The 25,230-nt window shown below is 38.6% G+C and overlaps 2 long non-coding RNA genes across 3 annotated transcripts; one reads left to right on the forward strand and one right to left on the reverse strand.

Annotated features, from left to right (window-relative positions):
- Positions 1–1,123: 1,123 nt before the first annotated feature.
- On the reverse strand, positions 1,124–20,769 carry LOC141578473 (uncharacterized). Its single transcript, XR_012508858.1, has 3 exons — positions 20,367–20,769; positions 18,386–18,507; positions 1,124–6,508 (listed from the first exon to the last, which is right to left on the reverse strand). It is a non-coding gene; the product is annotated as an uncharacterized LOC141578473 (long non-coding RNA).
- LOC141578474 (uncharacterized) lies at positions 18,395–24,418 on the forward strand. 2 transcript variants are annotated; one of them, XR_012508860.1, is made up of 4 exons: positions 18,396–18,523; positions 20,665–20,717; positions 20,924–21,022; positions 24,293–24,418. It is a non-coding gene; the product is annotated as an uncharacterized LOC141578474 (long non-coding RNA). The 2 variants fall into 2 exon arrangements; XR_012508859.1 differs by lacking the exon at positions 24,293–24,418 and having other exon boundaries at positions 18,395–18,523; positions 20,924–21,748.
- Positions 24,419–25,230: the final 812 nt, after the last annotated feature.

Here is a 25,230-nt window from a genome sequence, read left to right on the forward strand (position 1 = left end):
ATCATCATTAAATTTTTAAAAACTAAAAACAAATAAAAAAAAAACTTTTGAAAACAGCCAGAGAAAAATTACACCTTACTATTGGGGGGGAGGGCAGGGTGGAAGTGGGGGTGAAATGAGAATGATAGCAGATTTCGCACCAGAAATCATGAAGACCAGAAGGAATTTGCACAATATTTTCAAGTTCTGAAAGTCAACTAGAATCTTACACATAGAGAAAATGTCTTTCAAGAATGAAAAGGAGGTGGGGAGGGTATAGCTCAGTGGTTGAGTGGGTGCTTAGCATGCATGAGGTCCCGCGTTCAATCTCCAGTAACTCTATTCAAACAAACAAACGAACAAATCTAATTATCCGCTCCCACCCAAAAAAGGAAAAGGAAATCAACATATCCTCAGAAGAAGGAAAAATAAGAGCTTATCTCCAGCAGATTCCCTTAAAGAATGGCTGAAGAAGTTCTCTAAACAAAAAGGAAACATTAAAAGAAGAAATTATGGAACATCAGAAGGGAGGAAAGAACATAGTAACCAAAAATATGGATAAATACAATAGACTTCCCTTCTCATCTTGACTCTTCTAAGTTATGTTTGGTAGCTGAAGCAAAAATGTTAACATTGGTGTAGTTTAAAAAAGTGACTTGAGAGCTAAGAAAATTACCAGAGACAGAGAGGGACATTCTTTAAGGATAAAAAGGTCAATCTATCAAGAAGACATAGCAATTCTAATTGTTCATGTACCGACAACATATGTAAAATGTTTTAAGCAAAAAGTAATAGAACTGAAAGAAGAAATAAACAAGTCAGTAATTATAATTAGAGACTGCAGCACCCCCTTTTCAACAGTTGATAGAGCAACTATACAGAAAATCTGCAATACATAGAAGTAAACACCACCATCGCTCAGAAGGATCTGTGTGACATTTAAATAACACCCCACCCAACACAGCTGAGCACACATTGTTTTCAAGTGCCCACAAAACATATACCAAGTTAGACCATATCCTTGGCTAAAAACCTAACCACAACAAATTTCAAGTAATGGACATAATAGACAAATGGACAGAAAATGTGTTCTCTGACCACGGTGCAACCAAACTGGAAATCAATAATAGAAATACCTCAAAAATTTAGAAAAAGAAATATAAACTAGACCCAAATCAAGAAGAAAGAGGAAACAATAAAGATGAGAACAGAAATCAGTGAAATTAAAAATGAAAAAATAGAGAAAATAAAGAGTTGGATCTTAAAAAAAAAAGAAAAAAAAAAAAGGAGGTGGGGAGGCTATAGCTCAAGGGGTAGAGTGCCTACCTAGCATGCACAAGGTCCTGAGTTCAATCCCCAGTACCTCCATTAATCAATAAACAAACAAACCTAATTACCTCCCCCCATTCAAAAAAAACAAAACAAAACAGAGTTGAATCTTTTAAAAGATCAACAAAAGTTAATAAACCTCCAGGAAAACTGATAAAACAGAGAGAAGGTACAGAGGACCAATTTTAGGAATGAAGACAGGGACAGCACTACAGACTGCAGACACCGAAGGGGTCACACGGGAACACTTACATTACAAACAGCTCCACACACGCGCATTTGACAGCTTGGGTGAAATACACCACTTCTCTGAAAGACACAAAGCATCTATCACAACGCACCCAACATGAAATAAATAATTTGAAGAGCCCTATAACTATGAAGGAAATTGAATTCATAATTTTAAAACTTAGAAAAAAGCAAAAAACAAAAAACCTGCAGGCCCAGGTGCTTTCATTGGAGAAATCTACCAAACGTTGAACAAAATTAATATCAATTATATACAAACTTTCCAGAAAATAGAAAAAGAGGGAACACTTTCCAACTCATTTTGTAAAATTAATTTTACCAGGACACCAAAACAGACAGCAAGCAAACAAGTGAAAAACATCACTAAAACATACAGAACAATATTTCTTCACACTGTATATTCAAAAACCTCTAACAAAATAGAATCCAGCAATACATGAAAAGAATTATACTTCATAAACATGTGGGGATTATGTCGGAGTTGCCAGGCTGGTTCCATATTTAAAAATAAATCAATGTAATCCACCATATTAGGAGGCTAAAGAAGAAAAATTGCATGCTTATCTCAACTCACGTAGGGAGAACATTTGATGAAATTCAGCAGTCATTCATAAAAAATAGAAACAGAAAGGAAATCCCTCAACTTCATAAAAAATATCTACTAAAAAACCTACAGTGAACATCCTATTACTGTGAAAGCCTGCTGCTTTCCCACTAAGATTGGAAACAAGACAAGGGTGTCTGCTCTCACCACTGTCATCCACCATAGTGCTAGAAAGTCAAGTGAGTTCAACAGGCAAAAAAAAAAGGGAGGGGGTAGGTGGAAATAAAGGGCATACAGATCAGACTGAAAGAAATAAAACTAGCCTTGTTTGCTGATGACGCGATTGTCTGTGTAGAAAATCCCAAGGAATCTTCCAAAAATTTCCTGGAATGCACAGATGAGCTTAGCAAGGACTGGATTGATTTGTGAGTTCTGGAACAGGTCTAGACAGCCCACTTTCTCTCTTCCCATTTATTAATCTACTGCCCAGAATAACTTGTTTTGTATGCACTGTAGGATTAGAGGGATATTTTCATTCAACTCATACTCTGTAGTTAACAAGTCTGTCTGCTCACATCACCCCAATACTAAAGCAAAACTTCTATCGAAAACAAAAAGGTACTATTTTAATGTAGGTAAAATAGGTCGCATGAATCTTCTCAACCTGATCATGTGGAAAACAACACATGTACCATCGCCTACCCTAAAGTGTCATAAGAAAAAATATGCACTCATTTAGGTTTTAGAAAGAACACAAGTATAGCCATAAAGCAAAAATAGTTTAGGAATTTGAAAAAAAAATAAGAATTTCTATTTTGCAAAGGATATACTGACTAAAATTCACGGGTCGATGAAAAACTATTTGCAACTCCTAAACAAACAAGGAACCAACATTTGGAAAACATTCATGTTTACAAATCATCCAGAAAAATCCAGGAAATGTTACAGCAAACAGGCAAAGTACATGACATGTCATTTACAGAAACATAAATGCCTAACATGTATACAAACAGCTGTCCAGACTTAAATTTTAAATGCAATGAAATACCACTTTGCACCTGTGAGAATGGCAAAAACAGAAGTGAGATAATATAAAATCTGGTGGGGATGTTGGATGATAGGGACCCTTCTGCACTGCTGGAGGGAAGGTAGGCAGGAGCCGCCATTCTGGACAGTGATGTGGCAGTGCTCAACCAAATTAGGTCCCCATACCTCCATGATCCAGCCAGGACCATAAGGGGACATGCATGAGGATGTAGAAGAATCAGGATGTCCATCACTTGCGGGAGTGAACAAGTGAAATGTGGCGGCTACACACCTTGGAGCACCAGGCAACATTAACTTGATGTACATAGAACAGCACAGACCCATGTTAAAAACGTGGTATGGAGTCAGAAAAAGTAAGACCCAGAATGGAAGCTTGTGTGTGCAAATCTGTTATCAAAACACATATTCAAAACAAAACTAAACAAAACAATAAGACTTTTTACAAAGTTGAGTATAAAGCTCAAGAAAACATCTAAACTGCATTAGTCTTGTTGCCTGTAGTGGGGAAGACAACAGGGGTGGTGTACAGATAGCTAAGCAAAAGGGGGCCCTGTGTGGACTCGACGCTGTTGGTGCCTTGGGATGAGTATGATTAGCTCAAGCCTCTGCACCTGAGGTAATTAAAGGACAAAAAGATGAAGAAGTAATGAAAGGCTGTTTGTGCAGGAAATTGAAAGCTGAGATGATTTCAACGTAAATCAGCGAAGTGGAGCTGGTAAATTGGGAAAGACCCATTAGGCATATGCCACTCAGCTCTTTTCTGTTGTCTTGGGAGAGGACCTCCATCGCATGGGCCCGCTTAGGCCCAGGGCTGTCTAGGATGGGGAGGGCAAAATTTCCTAATTTCATAATTTAGTCAGTTGGCCCAGTTGGGTCTCATACTTCCAACCAAGGTCTACTGATAATGGCTTCCATTTTTTTCATTTTAATTTTATTACTTAAATGGTTTATAGCAGGGTGGGGGAGAGGGGTGCTATTTCCTGGGACCTCACCCAGAGACTGCCGCTGTCACAGACACACAAGTAACCTGAACTGTGTTGTTTTATTTATTATTTGGCAACAAATTTTTCTACCTTCTTACCCACCTGGGTTAAAGTATAGCCTGCACTTGGCAAAAAGCAGCATCCTGAGTTGAGGAGCAAAGGTAATGTTCTCACCGCTGGAGAGAAGTGAAGCCTTTATCAGAACTTGATATCAGAGCCTGTTGACTCAGGTCTGTGTGTAAAATTAAACAAGCTTGCTTAACAGGCTTTTGCTGGCTACTTTCAATTATTACTCTGTTCCTAAGGTGTGGTGTCCCAGAAGGGAAGATGAAGGGGTGGGGGAGCTTTCTGGGACATGCTGGGAACAAGAGGCAGCAAAGGAGGTAACAAGGGAGCCGGACAGCATGTAAAAACCTTAGTCATCTTGGAGTGCCGCATGTGGCGCAATGACTGATGCCCCTGAACCTTAGGACAAAGGGGATGTTCTCCTCCATATATTCTGTTCAATTAGGCGAGAAAATTTGTGATACAACCTAATAGATTGCTGTTAAAAATAAAGGAACATTTCAAATGGTTAACTTCAGCTATTTTAAAAATTGTTAATGCACCACACCCTAATTCCCCAATCTTGGTTAATAAATGAAGTATGACTTGATATTGCTATTTTAAAATAATTAGTGTATTTACAGAGTCTACTTTTTGTACTTTTCTAAAAATGTACACCTTATTCCTCTCTGCAGTTATCTAAGTGATAAGCCCCAATCCATTATCATGGGTTCAAGTTCTTTTCTAAAACCAATGGAACGTGTTAAGTGTTTTAAAATAAAAGAAGCATCTTTAATTTTAGCCATTGTTATGAGTGCTCTATTGCTTTACAGAATGTGGTGAGTTTGCAACATGTGGGTTTTGTGTTATGTAACTGTAGACTTTGATCAGAAACACATAGTTAAATAGTAACTTGTAATAAATTTATATTAATATATAGCTGGGTTTGCAGATTCTCTGTCCAACTTAGAATGATAATAATGACTTTTAACTTTGAATTTCTTCAGTTCCAATTTGACGAGACTGACTGTATTTGAAACCTTGGGCTGGCCATAATGTTTCTAATATGGCTAGAAATACATTTTCCAGTGCCTGTACTCTCATCTCTGCAGTCCTCATAGTTATTCAGATGCTTAAATCTTCCTGTGTGCTGAATTAGAAGGAAGCAATATGAATATGAGAAGACACCTTTATAATGCAGAGTAGAAATTCACTGGGAATTATTTATCCATCATATAAACTCCAGAAGTTGAACATAAATTTCTAAATTATTTTCTTCTGCTTATAATATGATATGTGATTATTGTAAAAAGGGAAAACATTTCAGAAGTATGGGACAGAATTAAGGGTTTTTTTTGGTCTTAATTCCTCTCCCTCACCCATACCAGAAAACCACTGTTACATTTTTGAGTGAGTTCCTCAAAAACTTCCAAAACTGAGGTTTGATTTTGCTACAGGAATACCACTATTTAAGTATAATTATTATTTTGTGACTGGATTGACCATCACATAGATAAAATTTTTCAATGCAGATAAAATTTGGCTTACTATATGTGATGTGATGATAGGGGCTTTGAGGAACTTTTTGACAGTGTCACACTTAACTCATTTTAGAGTCCATTCCTTTAGGACAAAAAGAGCTGGTTAGGCCTGTTTTTCTTGGTTCCCACAATCGTTTTCTGGTTCCATCCAGCTTTACCTCAAATTGCCATACCCCTAGTAAAAGCTTGCTTGCGAACTATCTGTATATTTTTACTGTAATAGTTCTCGGATACATTACTTTTCTGCTGCTTCTCTTTGCAGGAAAAACGTCAGCTAGTGTAGGCACTAGAGGCTTAACCTTGGAGGAAAGTAATAGCTGCCTCTGCCAACACAAGAAGAGCTTCTGGCACAGTTAATACCAAGTCCTTTGCATCCTGGAGAGATAAGAAAGCTGAACAGTTTGCCATTTAACACTTTCCAGTACATTAAAGGGGTGGACAATTGATCTCTGTTGATTTGCAACTGAAATTCTTAGCACATCAAGTGGGTGAACATAAGCAGGGGAGTAATTCTCAATTTTTTATTTCTGTTAATGCTTAGTTAAAGTGAGAAAATACTTATTAAATAAATGTGCTTATTAAATTAATGGATAAATACTTGGCTCTAACGAAGTGTGGTAATGTTTTCTCATTAGTAATTGAAAAGCCAAATGGTTCTAAGTCCATTCATTAATTCACTCACTCACATGTTGTTTGGTTAGTGTATCCAGCCATCTATCCATCTATCCATCTTCTTATTCACCCATCTTCTCAGAAAACACTTTTCCGGAACACCCTCTGTGGAGGCAGCCCTGTGAGAATAAGACAGCAGACAAAAACTCTGTAAAACACCAAAGGCATCCCCAAGAAAGTAAGCATCAACACTGCAGTTACAATTCTCAGAGTGGATTTTTTGGGGAGGTAATGTTTCTCTTGAAAAAATTATAAAAATGATTTATCTAGCCCTGAAGGGACTGGCCTAAGAAATTAAAATTAGAGGTAAAAACATATACTTCAAAGCTCCACCCTAGGAGATCTTGATTTATTAGGTCTGGATCTGTCACTTACTAACTGTGAGTTCTTGATCAAATAGTTTTACTTTTCGTTGCTGGATTCCTCATCTATAATGGAGAGAGGATAAAACCTACCTTTCAAGCTCATCGGGTATATTAATCGCTGATACTATGCACGAGAGCCTTTACAATTCCCAGGTCGTACACGGCTCTAAGGTATTAGTCACATTTAAGGTACCTCAATGAAGTCAAAACACATTTTCAGAGGCATAGAGCCTTTTTCTTAGTTTTTGCAAACATTTTTTAGTGGCTAACGGCACTCTGTTCCAAGGTAATCAGCTGGTTTTTATGAGTGAAGGTAAATCCGTATCCCCAAATTCTTTCTGATTAATTCACTGTGGGGTAGGGATAGGACTGGGAGTGGAACAGGATGGGCAGAGGAGACAAGAGGTGCTGGAAGGTGGGTGAGAAGACAGGAGTGGGCGGTAAGAGATGGTGTGTGGAGTGGCAGCTGCACAGAGCCGGCCTGACCGTGGACAGTCTTGTGGTCCTTCCGGGGCTGATCCTCTCAGTCACCCTGAGAGGCCATGGACATTTTGAAAGTACACTTTAAAATCCTAGAACATAAGCTCTAGAAAAGAAGGCACAGTTATATCCATTCCAATCTTCCCATTTGGGGAGGAGGAAATAGTATCAGAGAGGTTAAGTGACTTGGTCAAAGTCACACAGCTAGTTACTGGCAGGGACATACAATAATTGGACATAAGTTGATTTGACACTGGCCAGTTTAGAATTCTAAAGCATAAACTGTTGAACTTCTATTTGTTCTTATTTTTAAATAATGTGTATATCAGACTTGGGACTCATCCTATGCCAGAATCACCCTGGTGTCAGGGTCAGTGAGAGGGCTGGGCTGGGTGGGGATCAGATGCACGCTGGCAGAGCGCAGGTTACTAGCACTAGTACCCTGACCACAGTAGCTCCTCCCAGAATGGCCTTCATTCCATGAGAACTCTCTTATCTCTCCATTGGGTTACATCTTACATTCTATGCTTTCACTTATGATGTTACAATATTTATTTTTATTTACTTTAAATTAATAAACATATTTGTCTGCTTAACAAGGAAAACTACTCTTATTTTCACTTGACATTCTAATGCCTCCCCTAGCTGACTATAGGTTCCCTAACAATGCTAACCTTATTTGGGTGGGTATAGAGTAGACAGGTGATAATGGGGTATTTGGACCATAGTGTGATCCCCTAAGCTCAGTTCCACACAGTTCAGAAAATCCACAGTGCAATTTCATCATTCCTCCCATTTCTCAGTTACACATGTTATACTAAAAGCTAAATGCCTCCATCATGTTGGATTTGGCCAATCTTTTTGCAACAAATTTTTAAAAAATGTATCTTCATTGCTTTAAAAATTATAAAAGTAACAAAGGTATAAAAATTCAAACAACATAGAAATAAATAAAGCAGAGAGAGCCTTGAAATGGGGCATGGTTAGGGAAGGATAAAAGTGAGAGATATCCATAATAAAAGATAATATGAGTACTTAAAAAAACAGAAAATAACAAGTTTTGGTGAGAATGGAGAAACTGGAACCCTTCTGCACAGTTAATAGGAATGCAAATGGCGCAGCTGCTGTAGAAGGCAGTATGGAGGTTCTTCCAAAAGTTAAAAAAAAAAAAAAAGAATTACCATATGTTGCAGCAGTCTCACTTCTGGTATATATATCCAAAAGAATTGAAAACAGGATCTTGAAGAGATATTTGCATATCCATGCTCATTGTGGCATTAGTCACAAGAGCCAAGAGATAAGTGTCCATCCACAGATAAATAAAAAAGTGACATGATAGAGGTGTTGTAGCTACAGTGGAAATCACATTGCTATATATAAATGTATCAATCAAATCAACACAATGTACACTTCAAACTGACATAGTTATATGTCAATTGTATCTCCACTAAATAAGAGAAAATGTGGTATACATATAATAAAATATGCAGTCCCTAAAAAGAAGGAAATTTCATCATATGTTACAAAATGAATGAAATTTGAGGACATTATGCTTAGTGAAGTAAGCCAGTCACAAAAAAGACAAATATAGTATGACTCCACTTAAATGAAGTATTAAAGTCATCAAACTCTTAGAAGCAGAAAATAAAATGCTGGTTGCCAGGGGTTGGTGGGGAGGGGAAAAGGGGGGTTGTTGTTTTATGGAGTTTGAGTTTTGTGAGATGAAGAATTTCTGGAAATCTGTTGCACAACAATGTGCATAGAGTTAGCACTTAAAATGATTAGGATGGTAAATTTTATGTTATATGCTTTTTTTCTTTACTGCAATAAAGAAATAGAACCCACATATCTTACAACAAACAAACCCCAGTGATTATGTTTTATTGGAGGGCACGTGTTCTGTCTGAGCAGTTCTGGGGCTGGGGCTAGAGTCTCCAGCTTTCTGACTTGTGAGGCCGGACCTGTGTCACTCTGCCATGTGTATCTTGGGACAGGAATACAGATGTTGCCCAGAGGAGCCCCTGTCCTCCCTTGTGTGAGAAGAATCAGTCCCGGGTTCAGATACTCTCTGCACTGAGTAGGTCCCTGAATCTTCCAGCCTCGATTTCCTTGTCTACTCCTGTGGATAAGATCCACTTTGCTGTGTTGTGAGGATTAGATGTCTAGCCTTGTTAGCAAAGCATTCAGTAACTATTTTGATCACCAACTCCAGGCCATTCTAGTTTGATTTTCAGGGCCTCTGTGTTAGCAACCCAGATTCTCAGTGGTTCCAACAAGCAATTCCAGGGGAAGTTCCTGGGGACAAAACTTAATGAGTTCAGAAGGCTGGCATTTCATTCCAAAGCAACCAACAACAGGCAGGTTATCTGAATGGGCCTTTGAAATCTGTTATAAAGGTGAGCAACGGTCTCTAAAAGAAACATCAAAGACACAGCTCTCAAAAGCATCATTCCTATCAGAAGAGTGTTTGCACTGCCTATGCTATTAAACAGGAAGCTACTATGTAAACGTCAGGATCTACTGAGAAACTGTAAGTGGGAGGTACCTGGCCACCTGTAGTAGGAGTAGTTGCATTAACTAATTAGCAGCCAATCGCCCCACACGTATTAAGCAACGTGATTTAGAGAATGTATTATTTAACCCAGATGATAACACTAATTTTTTGAGGAAAGCAGCTTTCACAGCCCTAGATATATATTTTATGCCTCAAAGATCTTCTGCAACAAGCAGACTGCAGTCCTGAAGGACACTTGTTAGTATTAAAAATAATATTAAAAACAATCTAATTATAGTCTAATTATAGTCTAATTCAATCTAATTATGATTAGTCAGTGGTTATTTTTACAAGAGTTGTAGAAGTGGGCACAAAACAGAAGTTCATAGACAGCAGAATAAGAATTTAAACATATGCTTCCTTCTTCTCTCTTAGAGAATTAGACAGAATTAGAGAATTAGGTAGGATTAGAGAGAATTTAGCTAGTCACTGTCTACCTGTTTAGTTCCAGCAGTGCCGTGATACATATCCAAGTCAACATAGGCAAACAAAAGACAAACAGCTAAGACTAGGACCGAACACTCCTAGAAGAAAACAGATTCCAGCATGAAGAGCCCTTAGGGATCAGATTACTTTTCATTCCATGGACATTGTGACCTGATATTAAAAAAAAAGAGAGAGACCAAATATATGTCACTAGATTCATATTTGGTCTGTGTTCTTTCCTCCTTTGCTAATTGCTTTTACTCAGCTGTGGAGGCTGCAGCACCGCGTTACTCACAGGCGGTGTGCGCTGGCCTGTGGTAGCGCTTAGAAGCTGTAACAGGGAAGCTGTTTTTCTCAGTAATTTCAGTGCTGTCTTTCTGTGGAGCAGAAGAAAGTTGCCTTTATTTCCCTTTACCCCTACCTTTAGTGATGTGAACAAACAACAGTTTCCAAGTCTGCTGCTATTTGTAGTAAAAAGTATACATTTTCTTCTAGATTCCTTTTTTTTAATGTAAATAAGGAAATGTATATAATTTGTGAATATCATGCCTGCAACACTGGATTTATGCTAATAGAGCTAATGCAAATTAAATGTAATTGCTCTTTGTGCCCATTTCCCAGATAGATAACTGTTAAGAATGTTCTAGAATGTTCATTCAATGAGAGATTAGACTAAGATTATGTTTTCTCAGTTTAAGAACTTTAACACACTTGTGTCCAGATTTGGTCTTAAGCATGCAAAAGTAATTTATTTCTAAAAATCAAGTATTGAAGATAGTGAATGATTAACTTAAAAACAGAGAAGATTCAAGATTATCCTTATAATAGCCCTGTCACTCAATATCCCTGAATTTCAATATCCTTTCTTAAATTGAGGGAAAGGGGTGAAGTTGTAACTATCGTGGGCATGTGTAGTATCAGAAAAAGTGTTTTGAGTTTTTTGATGGAAAAAAGGCAGAAAACATTTAATTTTGTGATTTCTAAGGCTCCTAAGAGTCTATAATTTCACCAGAAACAATGAAAACAAAAGCTTTTTAAAAAGGCATGAATTGATGGGCTTTGAACTGATTAAATTTGTATTACTTGTCAGGGCTCCAGGGAGGTTTGCAGACATCAGTAGTTAACCATACGTGTCCGTTTACCAATATAAAACAAGCCATTGATCTCACAATGAATTGAATGGCCTTATCCATTTTCCCATAAAACTACATTGTTAAACCAAAGATCTGTTTTTATTAACATAGCTTTTACTTACATTCCATTTGGGTTTATAGGGTGTCACACTGCCACCCTGTGGACATGAGGCTTTTCAGCTTTTAGGAGGTCTTTTAGTTATTTAGTTAATGAGTATTCTACCTAAAAAATATGCAGGCCATCAATCCTAGCAAACATACCACTCTGGGGAGAGATTCTGATTACGGGGGAGGCTATGCATGTGTGGGGGCAGGGATATATGGGAAATCTCTGTACCTTGCTCTTAATTTTACTACAAACTTAAAGCTGCTCCAAAAAATAAAGTTAAAAAAAAAAATCACATGCAAAAAAAAAAAGGGCAAATAACATATCTATATCTATATATATAATTTATCCATATATGATTATATATTAAATATGTAATAACTTTAAAATTAGAATATATGAAGTTGTGAAATTTGGGGGCATTTTTCACCACATAAGAATTAAAAGAATAATTGTTTCCTACTCAAATGAAACTATGTAAAACGATAGTTACTACACAAGCCAGTTTTAAAAATATAACTATACTGTCACCAGAAACTGCAAAACTCATCCCAGGAAGTGGGCTTCTGCAGAATTGCCTTCTGAGTTAAGTCCCAGTCTAGGCTGACCAACTGTCCTGATTTTCCCGGAACTAAAATTTTCCTAGGATGCAGGAATTTCCATGCAAAAACTGGGGAAGTTCTGGGCAAACCAGGAAGAATTGGTCGTCCTAAGTATGAATCACATATTGCTGTCTTGCCGGGGGATTTTAGCCTTCTTTGTTTCTAGTAGTTTGTCACAGACTTAGGGAAGCTCGCTGTAATGGCTATAGAATTGAAAGAGAGTCTGATGAAAGTATATGGAGCCAATATGATGAGCAGCATTATTCATAATAGCCCCCAAATGCAAGCAATTCAAAAGTTTGTCAACTGTTAAGTCAATGCATAAATGTGGTATATTCATACAATGGAACATCATTCAGCCATTAAACAAAAAGGGACTGAAGTACTGATACATGCTACAACATGGATAAACCTTGAAGACACAATGCTAAGTAAAAGAAGCCAGGCACAAAAGGCCACCTGTAGGATTCCATTCCTATGAAATGTCCAGAATAGGCAAATCCATAGAGACAGAAAGCAGATTAGTGGTTGCCAGGGGCTGGAGGGAGGGGAAATGGGAAATGTTAATGGGTAGGGGTTTCTTTCTTGCATGATGAAATGTTCTTAGATTAGATAGTGGTGATGATTGCACAACTCCGTAAATATACTAAAAGCCATTGAGTAGCACACTTTAAATGGGTGAATTGTATGGTATGTGAATCACAGTTCAATAAAGCTGTTTACAAAAGAAAATGGATCCTTAGTGTCACACTGTAGCAGACTGTCAGCAAACAGGATGATGAGTAATATGGAAATAATATGAAAAATTAATGAACATGTAAGAGTTTCCATGATTAACCCCTCACAAATCTACAAGCTATGGAATCAATTAGCTTGTAAATGATTCAAAAGAGCAAGGAAACCATCAATTTCAGATGCAACTTTGTCTTCTATAGAGATTAGGAGATTTAGTGTCTGCTACATCTATCTGGGTTTGACTCCTGGCTCCATCACCTAACTGCTCCAGCTTCAGTTTCCTCACTTGTAAAATGGGTTTGTTTGACAACATATTCACTGAGTTGAGTCGCGGTAAGGACTGAAGACGTGCGGGTCTTGAGTGATGTGGTTGGCCTCCTGTGACAGGATTATCGTGGCTGTTGTTCATGCGAATCCTACTTTTCCTGTTGTCACCCCAGGTACTTAGCAAGTGCTGAGCTGGGCGAATTGCTGTTCTGGGTGAAGGAGGGAAAGCCTCCCTGCTCAGGCCGTATAGGGCTCTTGTCCTTTGCAGGGTGGCTGTGGTCTGAATACCTCGATGAGCTCCTCAGAGCTGCCATTCATCAGGAAGTCAAGCCAGCAGCATCCCCTCAGGCTCCCTGGGAGAGTCAGGGCTCCAGGGTTCCCTGGACCTCAAGTAGCCCATGAGGCCAGATGGATGGGGTGTGATGTTCTCCAGAATCTTCTTCCTGAAGGGCCTGCTCCTATCTTCTTAGACCATTTGTTCTTCCTTCATCTTTCTTTCCTTCTGGTCAGTTGATAGGCATTTTAAAATTTTATGATTTATACCACTATCTTTTGCTTTATATTTACAATGCAATAGTTTCTCTAGTGTTCCAAAGCTTGGGCAATTAGCAAAGGTTTATTTTATTCATTTAATTTTTTTTATTGGAGGAACTGGGGATTGAACCCAGGACCTTGTGCATGCTAAGCACTCACTCTACTACTGAGCTGTAATCCACCCTCGAAAAGGTTTTTAGTAAAAAGGTGTTTCAGTTGACTATTTTTCTCAGTATCATTAAATCACATCTTCTTTAGGTACAAGCTTTGCTGGATTTTGGCTTCGTGAGGCAGAGCCCAGTGCCTCTAAGGCACTGATGCTCCCTCACTCATGGGGCTGGCACCCAGGACGTGCCGCTGAATGCTTATGGGAGGTGAGCGAACCAGTCAGCTTACAACAGTGAGTCACAGGGGCGGGGGCCTTAACTCTGGTGCCTCAGACATGGCATCACTACAGTTTTTTCTGTTGTGTTTGAATCACAGGAGTTCTATGGAATTCTACAAGTTAGAGGAGTTAGGGTGAGGCATTCCTGGAGAGAAGTTCCTGGCTGAGCGCAACAGTCATGGTTATAAAACAGTTAAATCCAGTTCAGGAGGGGAAAGTGGAGGAGGGCTTCTGAAGTTGGAAGTTGGTGGGGGAGAGCTGGCAGTGCAAAATCTAGATTCGGTTCTGGTTCCTCCTTCCAGGGGTCAGAAGGAAATCATATATGGAACTCACCTGCAAGGGCTCAAGAAATGACAGTTGGAGCTAAGTCTCACAGAAGAATGAAGAAAACTAAGGTGAACTGAAAACTGACCTAAGATCAAAGCAGCAGAGGGAAACTGCTGAAGTTGTATTTCAAACGGGACCCCGTTCTGGAATTTATTATTATTGTATTTAACTTTGAGAAAATTTCTGATACCTAATTAAATTTTTAAAACTTGGCATAACAAGAGATTCTTTTGATAACTGCTAATACTAATAGCTGATCACATGTCAACTAAAAAATGCACAACCTAAAAGCTGAGACTTCTGTTTTATTCGATGGACTTTCTGAGGACTCGGCCTGAGAGGTGGCCTCTCAGATCGCTTTAAGACTGCTCCGAAGAAGCAAGGGAGGAACCAGGAGGTATAGGAGTTTTTTCAACAAAAACCAGGTAGTCAGAACATCAAGAGATTGTTAATTAAAGAAAACCAGTTATCTCAAGCTAAGGAGTTCAGTGCTTTTCTATGTGTGGGAAGGTGCAAAAGTCTGGGCTCCTGCGAAATCATTCCTTTGATATGCACCTTAGCTAGCTAGGGCCAGCATCCTGTTCTTTCCCATCCTGAGTCCCCTCAGGGTGCACCGTTGGCTGCCTGCTTACTTCCATCCTGAGCTCCCTCTGCTCACTGTTGGGGGCAGTGGTAGTGGCTGATTATCCTGATGGCCGAAGCATCCTTTGTTTACTGATATGGCTGGCAGCATTTTTCATTCACACTCACACACACACACACACACACACACACACACACACACACACACACAGAAAGCCTAAAACCACAGTGACCGGGTTTTTCAAAAATGTATTTTTCAATAAATATTTGTTGAAGAGGTATTAGGTTGAATCATATGAAATGGATGTTCAAATATCAGCCATCTCACGTGTTAGAACCTATTGGCTAATGTCGTTTAAGGAATCGGTAGTGAAAACTCTCCTGCTCTCAAGGGATTGAAAATCTGGTGTGGAATACAGCCTTTCTACAAATAATTGATCAGCAAATAGTTACAAGTGTGCCAACCATGAGCAGAAAGAGAATGCAAGGACCCAGAACAATGGAATGAAGACTTGGGGGAGGTGAGGGTGGGGGTCCCTGGGAAAGTGATGTGAGGGATGGGTAGGCTGGGTCAGACTGAGGAAGGGGCAGGTCTTCCAGTCAGCAGAGGCTGATGAGGGAAGGGCCACTGGAGGAGGAAGGAACTGAAGGAGTTCTGGCCGGTTGGAGGGTGTCGTAGGAGAACAGAGGGAGAGAAGCTGAGCAGGTAGGCAGAGGAGACCCTTATAAACCACACCAGTTTTAGAGATTTTAGATATTGAATGGTCAAAGGGTAAACGGAGGCACATGAACAATTTTAAGAGTTTTTTTTTTTTTTTGAGCAAATATAGATGCTAATTGGGCAGCGCCAAATCAGAATCCATTAGGAGCCAAGTGCTTAGGAGCACTCTGTCCACAGGAGCTGGGGAAGGACTTCTGTGGAGACGGGGAGAAAGCCAAGAAAGGGAATTATCTGATTAAGCAGTTGCCTCATTTGGGAAAAACTGGTTGGCTGTTCATGATGTGTTGTCCCTAGGTTTTGATTTCTCAACCTTGGGGCATTTACAGGCTTAGGTTTCAGTTTGATTACCTCCGCCGCCAAAGCATTAGAGCCACCTCAGTCCAATGGCTTTGTTTAATTAATTGAACTATCTGAAGGGAAATAGGGAGGCAACAAAGTGTTTTAAGCAGGAGAGCAACTGATTTTTACACTGGGTATTGGTGGAGAATTAGTCTCAGGAGATGGTGTAACTGACATTTCCAAGTGTGGTCCTAAGGTCTGAGCAGAATGAATTGTCCAAAGTCTGAACTGGTGTCCAGCAACCCAAGTCCTGAGAATGCAAAATCTGTGCCCCTGTCCCACTAGACGGGGTGTCCACTCATGATGAGGGCAGTGCTCGTCCTGGTGGACAGGGAGGCAGCTATCTTACCACAGCCCTCACAGCTGGGGCACTTGAGAATCATTGATAGGCTCTCTTGTTCCCCTGGGAAAGTGACTATTCAGTTTCCAGAGGAACAGATGGAAGTTGAGATTCAGAATGAAGGGGGCCTAAGGAAGACATCACAGTTCTCTTGTACCACTTGAAATAAATGGCTTGGGATGGATCAGCTGCTGAAAAGTCCCCTCAGAACAATGGAGCTAGGGTTTCAAAGTGACTATTTCAGTGAGAATTCAAGGCAGGTATGAAAAGCAACTGAAAAAGGACAATGATGACTACAGTAGCTGATCTGCTCTATGCAGTCACATTACAGATTGCACTGGACACAGCCGTGTTAGCTGTAGATAGTGCACTGTGGTTGGCAAGACTGTTTAATATCTGCGACAAATCTTACTAGTAAATAACAGCCCTGTGCTCCTGAGGCTTAATTAGGACCCTTCCTTCCCATGTGAGTGGGGTAAGCTACCAGAAAAAAAAAATGCAGAGTCCTTATTTTGAACTTTTGACATTCGATTTTTTCCTATTTGATACCCATACTTAATCGCTTACAAACATTTTTGTATCACCTGCAACATGCTGGGCTTCATCTTTACTTGTTATCATTTTATATTCTTTTTGTTTTTACTCTAGTATATTAATTTAGAAGCTTCTGACTAAGTATCAGAGTAACAAGTTGAAATGTCTTGAACAACATAAATATGATCTCATTTAAGGAAGTCTGGAAGTAGGTGGGCCTAGTGTTAATTCAATTTTTCATTGATTTTTTTATATTAAAACATGTTACAGAGTAAAACACTAAATTTGCATGCACTTTAAAGCCAAAGTTAGAGATACAAAGAAAATTTGAGCTCATGAGCAGCTCAAAGCTCAAAACTCAACCACAGGTCCAGGGATGGCCATAACCTCCACTTCACTTATTGATTCTCCTTGGCTGTCAGGTTCTCCCAGGGAGAAGATTCAAAACCACAGGGCACAGCAATCTTGTGAACACAGTGGTGTTCATGGTTAGAACAGACCAGTGAAGTCTAGTTATTTCACACATGTCAAAGGAATTTATTTGAATAAACTTTCCACAAAACTAGAGATCAGGAAACAGTCTGATTTGTTAAACTGATTGACCTAATGACACATCAAGGTCATAGGACATCTTTACTTCCTAATGAACCAAAGTGTAGTACATTGTCCAAACTCTATTCAGTCTTAGATCTCAGTCTTGGTAACCTTTTGAAAAATAGGTAGTATATTTCATATTTTTTGAGAAATACTAAATACAATGTAAATATTTATTTAAGGAATAAATATTTGAGGAATGTTACTATTACAAATGATAATAATACACTTAAATACTGCCATTCCCTCCGATGGCTTTATTCAAATCTAAAAACTGAGAAATGATTAGTTATAGCAACAATTGGAATGCAGGGATTTTTTCTCCTGTTTTTTAATTATTATTATCATTAAATTTTTTTTTTGGATGAGAGGGAGTGGGAGCAACTCTGAACTTTAAATTGATAGTCTTAAATAAAATACATTTCCTCCTTAAAAGAAGCAGGGCCATTCTAATTAGATATTCCAGTTCAGAAAGATGAAAAGAACACTGATGACCCACTGAAAACATTACCTGGCTAAAGGCAGTTTAGTGTCAAGGTTAATGTTAAGGTTAATTTTTTAGACTTTAGGTTCAATTCTGTACCTCCCATCTGTGTGAACCCAAGAAACTTTTTTAACCTTCTCAGGACTCAACCTTCTTAACTGTAAAATGGGTATGCTAATTAATGCTCAGTTTATTGCATCTCAAGAGAATGTAATGAGGTAATCCCCAGAAACATTTGTCTGTGAGCACTACACAGACACTGCTCATTCAGTGAGGCTTAATCACAACAGTGATAATTGTGTGTTGATCTACAACACATGGTAGAAGAAAACCACTAGAACCATTTTGAATTGAGTATATATTTCAAAACAGGAAGATAAAACTTTGACACAAATAGCATATCTTCAAAACTCCAACTGCAGAGTTTCTTTTTCTTAATAATTACCTTTCAAATAGGAAACCCTGATGAAGGCCCGCAAAGCATTTACCTCACTCTTGCCAGGCTTCTTTGATAATACAGCAGGTGTGCACTGAGCTCCACTCTCTCAGCTGTCGGCTACTCATGTCCTGATGCCTGTGATTTGAATTTCCCTGCTTCTCCAAGCCCAGTCTTTGAAATAAAAAAAGTAAGTGTTATATCATTTATATTGTTAAATATGTTTTTAGTAATATTAAATTATATTATTTAATAGTATTTAAGTATATTATAATAATGTATTATTACTTATATTTAATCATATTTAATTAAAATATTTGGAAATATTAAATAGTATAAACATTTTAATAATATTTAAATAAATATTGATTATTTTAACTACATAATTATATTATTATAAACCCCTATTTTAGAGGGGCTTTGCAACCATTTTGCCTCATAAAATTTCTTTCTTCTTAGCGAAGGATTCAATCAGAACCTTTGTCTGACATATATGTTGCATTATTTGCAAATGTAGATCAGGTAATTTAAGGAAGAAATATAGATCCTTGGTAAGTCTGAAGTAATGGTTTCCTAGTTCTTCATCTTCTCTGAGTTAAACAGTGTGCCTACAAGGGATTAATTTCCAAAATATACAAACAGCTCATAGAACTTAATATTAAAAAACAAAAAACAATACGGTTAAAAAAACAGGCAGTAGATCTAAATAGACATTTCTCCAAAGAAGACATACAGATGGCCAACAGGCACACGAAAAAATGCTCAATATTGCTAATTACTAGAGAAATGCAAATCAAAACTACAACGAGGTATCACCTCACACCAGTCAGAATGGCCATCGTTAAAATGTCTACAAGTAATAAATACTGGGGAGGGTGTGGAGAAAAGAGACCCCCCCCCCACACTGCTGGGGGGAATGTGGCGCAGCCACTGTGGAGGACAGTACAGAGGTTCCTTAAAAAACTAAAAATAGAGTTACTATGTGACCCAGCAATCCCCGTCCTGGGCATTTATCCAGAAAAAAACTCTAAAGATACATTCACCCCAATGTTGATAGCAGCGCTATTTACAACAGCCAAGACATGGAAGCAACCTAGATGTTTTGGTTGACAGATGAATGGATAAAGAAGATATAATGTGTATACACACACACACACACACACACACACAATAGAATATTACTCAGATGTAAAAAAAAGAATAAAATAATGCCATTTGCAGCAACATGGTTGGACCTAGCAATTATTATAGTAAGTGAAGTACATCAGACAGAAAAAAACAAATATCATGATGTTACTTATATGTGGAATCCAAAAAAAAAATATATATATAAATATATAAATGAACTTAGTTACAAAATGAAAAGAGACTCACAGACATAGGAAACAAACTTATAGTTACCAAAGAGAAAATGGAAGGAGGGATAAATTAAGACTTTGGGATTAACATATATAAAATAGATAAACAACAAGTTTATACTGTATAGCACAGGGAACTAAATTCAATGTCTTGTAATAACCTATGATGGAAAAAATCTGAAAAAGAATATATATATAACTTAATCACCTTGCTGTATACCTGAAACTAACACAACAGTGTAAATCACCTATACTTAAAGAAAAAAAATAAAATAAAATGAACACTGTGTCTATTATCACAATAGCAATAAGAGCTTTTGAAAGTAAGAACTTTGCTCTCAGCCATGATATTGTAAGTGGTCAAAGTGCTCTCATTGAAAGTATGTGAGAGATTGTGAAATCTTTTTATTAAATATAAAAAGCTTAAGAAAACCATGTTTGTGCAAATGTTTCTAATCTGTGAGCAGATAACCTTGTTATATTAGCAAAGACTAGTTCACTGTTGCAATTAAAGCCACAATTTTATATCTTTTTAAATAATAAACAAAATTATACAAAGTTTACACAGTGCTATAATATCTAAAATAACAACCCGCAAATCTAGGCCTCTACCTCCCCGGTTCTGACCTTTTTCTCTTTAGAGCTCATTAGCAAATAACTTAGCATGTGCCTTACCTGTTTGTGTCTGGTGTGTCCTCCTCTGGCTCCTACCCAAGTGACGACAGGGATTTTTATCTGTTTGGTTCACTGCTGTCTTCAGAGTTCTTTGTATGGTCTTTGGCACATAGTAGGCATTCAATATCTGTTGAAGATTCATTCAACAAATCATTAGGACTAACTTAACCTCTAACTGGAACAACCTGGATATCTGCAGCGACAAAACTCTTGAACATGTGAAGAAACTGACTAAGAACGTACCAGGTGACAGGTACTAAAACTTTGTGACTAAGTCTGCTATTATCTCCATTTACAGACGAGGAAATTGAGGCAGACAGAACTGAAGTAACTCCCAAGGTCACTTAGCTGGTAAGTGGAGCCAGGACTGGACACAGGCTAACATGGGAGTTCCTGTACTGACTACAGCACTATTTCCGGGAGGCAGAAAGGGTGAGGGCTTTGCATTGGAGATGTGTTTTGGGGCGGGTGGGGTGGGGAGCGTAAGAGAAATAAAGTGCTTTGAACTCTAATACTATGTCTACCACCTAATAAACTCTCTCTCCATACATGTTAAGGGTGAAGAAGTGCTTTCTGATGCACCAAGAACCTCTCTTTACCTGCAGTAATTTTTGAAGCAAAGAAATCTGGAAGATTCCCATTCTTCTCTTTCCTAGGTGAATTTTGGTATATTCTTGGATAGACATTTTTAAGTCTGAAGTCAGTATGCAAAGATAATTGGTTTTGTGCTCAGACTAATCAGTCATGAGAGATAATAATAAATGATGTAATTAGCCGTTAGTAGAGTGTCCTACTCCCCCCACCCCTTTTTTTAATTGGTTTCTCAATTTCTGTAAAAAGGCCACTGCTGGAGCTTTTTCCCATGTCACTCAGTTTAATGATTACAATTATAATCACATATTTCCTAAAATGTGTGACTTCCCTCCAAGATAAAAGTCCTGGAACTTGGTTCTCACGGGTCAAACTTGCTGCCTCCTTCACCTGTTTCCCTTTCCCATGGTTTCCCTGCCTCAACGAGCTGTATTAGCACTTTCCTTGCTCTGTTCGTCTATTTCATGCTTGGAGTAGGGTTTGAAACAGCAGTAATTCTCACCTAAGCAGGGGGTGCTGGTGGTGTGTGAGTGACAGTCTGCAAGGTCACTGGTGACGCTATGTGATGGGGGTTCCTTGGCTTCAGTGCCTCAGGGGATGGAGAATCTGCATTAAGAACAAAGGTTATGTCTTTTTATATCTTCCATGTCTCTACTTAACTTTTGGACATATGAAATACAGTTAAAATAATCTTTTTTTTGGATCTGTCTTTTTTTAAATTGAAGTATAGTCAGTTTACAATGTTGTATCAATTTCCGGTGTACAGCATAATATTTCAGTCATACATATACATACACATGTCCCTTTTCATATTCTTTTTCATTATAGGTTACAAGATATTGAATAAAGTTCCCTGTGCTATACAGTAGAAATGTGTTGTTTATCTAATTTATATAAAGTAGTTAGTATATGCAAATCTTGAACTCCTAATTTATCCCTTCCCACCCCTGTAATAACTTTTAATGTCATTCACTTCTAATTCTATCATCTGTGTCATATATGTATATAAACACAGGTTGGGGACACTCTGGAGGGAGAGGAATCGTAAAACACTGTTGTAGATTCTGGGTCCTCTGACCCAGAGGCTGGGAGAAGAGGGCCTGATTTTGCATTTGAAAACCTCTTAACTTTCTTAAAAAAGCAGTTTTAATTTCAGGGCTAGCTTTAGGTAAAATGTTTCAGTGGTCATCCAGTATCTCTGGAAATATCTTCCATGAAAACAATGCCTTTTAGTCTCAATTAGATTGAAAAGGCTCAAAAAGTGCAAATACTTGGGAGAGTTAACACATAAAGAGCAAAACTTTTGTCAGGAGATAAAAAGGCACTGGGTGCCTGGAGAGAGTAGTGGTGGGTTGTCCTAATCTCTGGACAGCAGGGCCAGGACAAACCATAAGGGCTCAAATGCAAGGATTTGCCTTGGAGACCAGAGGATCTGACTGGAGAAAGTTCAGCCAGCAGCCAGTTCATGGAAATCAGGTATCTAGGAACAGATTGAGAAAATACAAATTTGGAGTTGTCTAGTAGAAGTTTACAGAACCGCAGACTCTGGCAGAAACTCAATAAATGGAAGGGAGTCAACAAAGTTAAAGGGAGAAATCCAGCAAAGTGGACTGGGTGCAGGCTTCATTTATGGAACGAGGGCACCTGAAATTCTGGCCAATGGTAGGACTGAAAACCCAACCTAGGGGCACTAGTGAGTCAGTTTGAGAGAGGAAGGAAGAGGGCAGGGCACAGCCATTCAAGGAATGACTAATTAACACCAAGATGGTGGAAAATTCAACTCCCAACAGACCTTGACGTCCAAGATGGCGGGAGATTTGACTTCCAGTAGACCTTGAGCTTTACTATACACTGTTTGGAATACATTAATACGGTAAATGGCACTCCCACAGGCGCCGTGACAATTCCGAGGCTAACCATAGAAGGTCAAAAAGTGGGCAATGGCCCAATTCCTGGAATGCCAGCCCCTTCCCCAAAGGTAGCTAGAATAATCCTCCCACTTGTTAGCATATGAAGTTACGGAGCCCATAAAAATTAACAACACCCCCACACCTCATGGCCGCTCTCCCTTCTGAGTAGGACGGACTGCACTCTGCCTATGGATTGTGTATCTCTCTGAATAAACCTACTTTTATTCAGCGATGGCTCGCTCTTGAATTTTTTCCTGTGTGAGGCCAGGACCCACACTTGGCGGGGCATGTCCCAGGGATTCAACCAAGACTTGGGACACAGCCATCCTCTCGTCCCACAGTTTTTTCTTGTATCAAGTTCTCCAGTAAGAAGTTGGGGGCCATGGGCGCCAGGGGTCTGGGGAGCAGACAGGGAAGATGCTGTGAAACACACGTGAAGGAACCTCTAGGGACAATGATGAAAGTAATGCCCTCGGATTGTGATGTCTGTTCTTGTAGACAATGTGAACTAAAGAGGAATCAAGAAACAGGTTTTCTTTCTTTCTCTCTTCCTTAAAAAAAAATCACTCAGAGAAAAATACTTTGTTATATTTCTATCCATTTAAAAAATGTACGCAGTTGAGACCAGGCTCAGAACACTAAGTAGCTTTAGATACTTCTTTCTACCTAATATTACAGCATTAATTCCTTCAAGCTATTAAAAACTCCTCATGAGGCAGATTTTTAATAACTGTTAAGTAACTCACACAAAGAAAGAGCAGCCACTTAAAAACCAGCCTCCTAGAACTTTGTGATTCTGAAAAAGTTCCAGACTTGGAAGCAGCAGGGAAAAATGCTCTAAGCAAACACAACAACAATAACAATAATAAAGCCCCTGAGCACTTAGAGGAAATGAATATTTGAGAAGAGCCAAAAAACCCCAAATTATGCCTTTATGTGGTGATTTTTATCTTTTGTGGTATTGAGCAAAAGGCATGGGATGATTGACTCCATTTCCTTCTTCAAGCCTCAGGGAAGGAAGGCATGCAGAGAACAAAACAGTCAAATCACCCACTTTTGCATTTCAACCACTGAGGTCCCAGGCTCACAGAGAATTTAAATCTGATAATAAGGCCAGCAAAAATAAATTGCAGACCAGACACTGAACTTTATTTGTGTTTGTAGCTTCCATTGCTCTAGGCTGGGACTTTGGCTTTTGAAACTCAAAAGCTAATTATATCCTATTGTCCTTCTTTGCATTCTGTAGCATCACCCTTTCCCTGTGGCACAAGGATGAGGGGCACAGGTTTGAGGAACTTACAAGGAACTTAATTGTACTTAATGCAATTACAGTTAATATATGGTGCTAACTGAAGTCTGAAATATATTGTTTGTGGACTGGAACTATTTAACTAAATTGTGATAACTGGAATTTCTGCATTTCAGAACCATCCAAACAATGACTGCCTATAGGGTAGAAGATTTTATTTTCCAAAGGTGGTGCAACAATCTCTCCCATTCTACATGTTCTTCTAGGACCTTGCCATTCTCACATCAAAAGGTAGGGTCTAATTCCCCTCTCTTTGAGTCTGGGAGGTTTTTTGCTTCTCTGGTAATCAATAAAATGCAGCAAAAGTAGCTGCATAACTTCTAAAGCTGAATCATAGAAGACAATACAGCTTAACAGCAGAACACTTTCACCAAAGCGCTAAGCCACCATGTAAGCAGTCCAGTTGCCTGGAGACCATTATGCTGTGAAGAAGTCCAAGCAAGTCCATTTGGAGAAATCACCTGGAGAAGGTGTGTGAATTGGTTGATCCAGTATTATATTTTTGGACTTTTAAATTGTTTCAAATCTTTTGCTAACATAAGTAATTCTGCAATAAATATCTTTGAACACACTCCATTTTTCACAAGTGCAAATCTATGTGCCTGTTAAATTCCAAAACCCAGAGTAAGTATATATCTTGATATTGGAAGGAGACTTCTTTTTCACATCCACTGGAGAGTTAGAGCAAATGAGAGTACATAATGTCCTTAGATTTTCAAGGAAGGATTCGTGGTCCATTTTGTCAGTGAAATAAAAGTTACAAATATTATCTGAGCTAATAAGGCAGAAGGCACTGGTGGCACGGTGAAGAGGATAAATTTTGTTGGGATGAAAAAAATCCCTGAGCAAGGTAGTTAATTCTCTGATTTAAAAGTGTTTTTGTACAAAGATGGCCATATTCCTCTGACCAAGAAATTGGACAGTTGCATATTCTTTAATCTACACTCTCTGAAGTGCAGAAAATGAACAAACAGCAGGTGGACAGTGGGGAATTTTTTTTTAAGACAACAAATTTTAGGGGTCAGTTCTGGAGTCAGTATCATACTTCTTTATG

This window comes from Camelus bactrianus, chromosome 8 (assembly GCF_048773025.1).
Source record: "Camelus bactrianus isolate YW-2024 breed Bactrian camel chromosome 8, ASM4877302v1, whole genome shotgun sequence".
Classification (NCBI taxonomy): Eukaryota; Metazoa; Chordata; class Mammalia; order Artiodactyla; family Camelidae; genus Camelus; species Camelus bactrianus.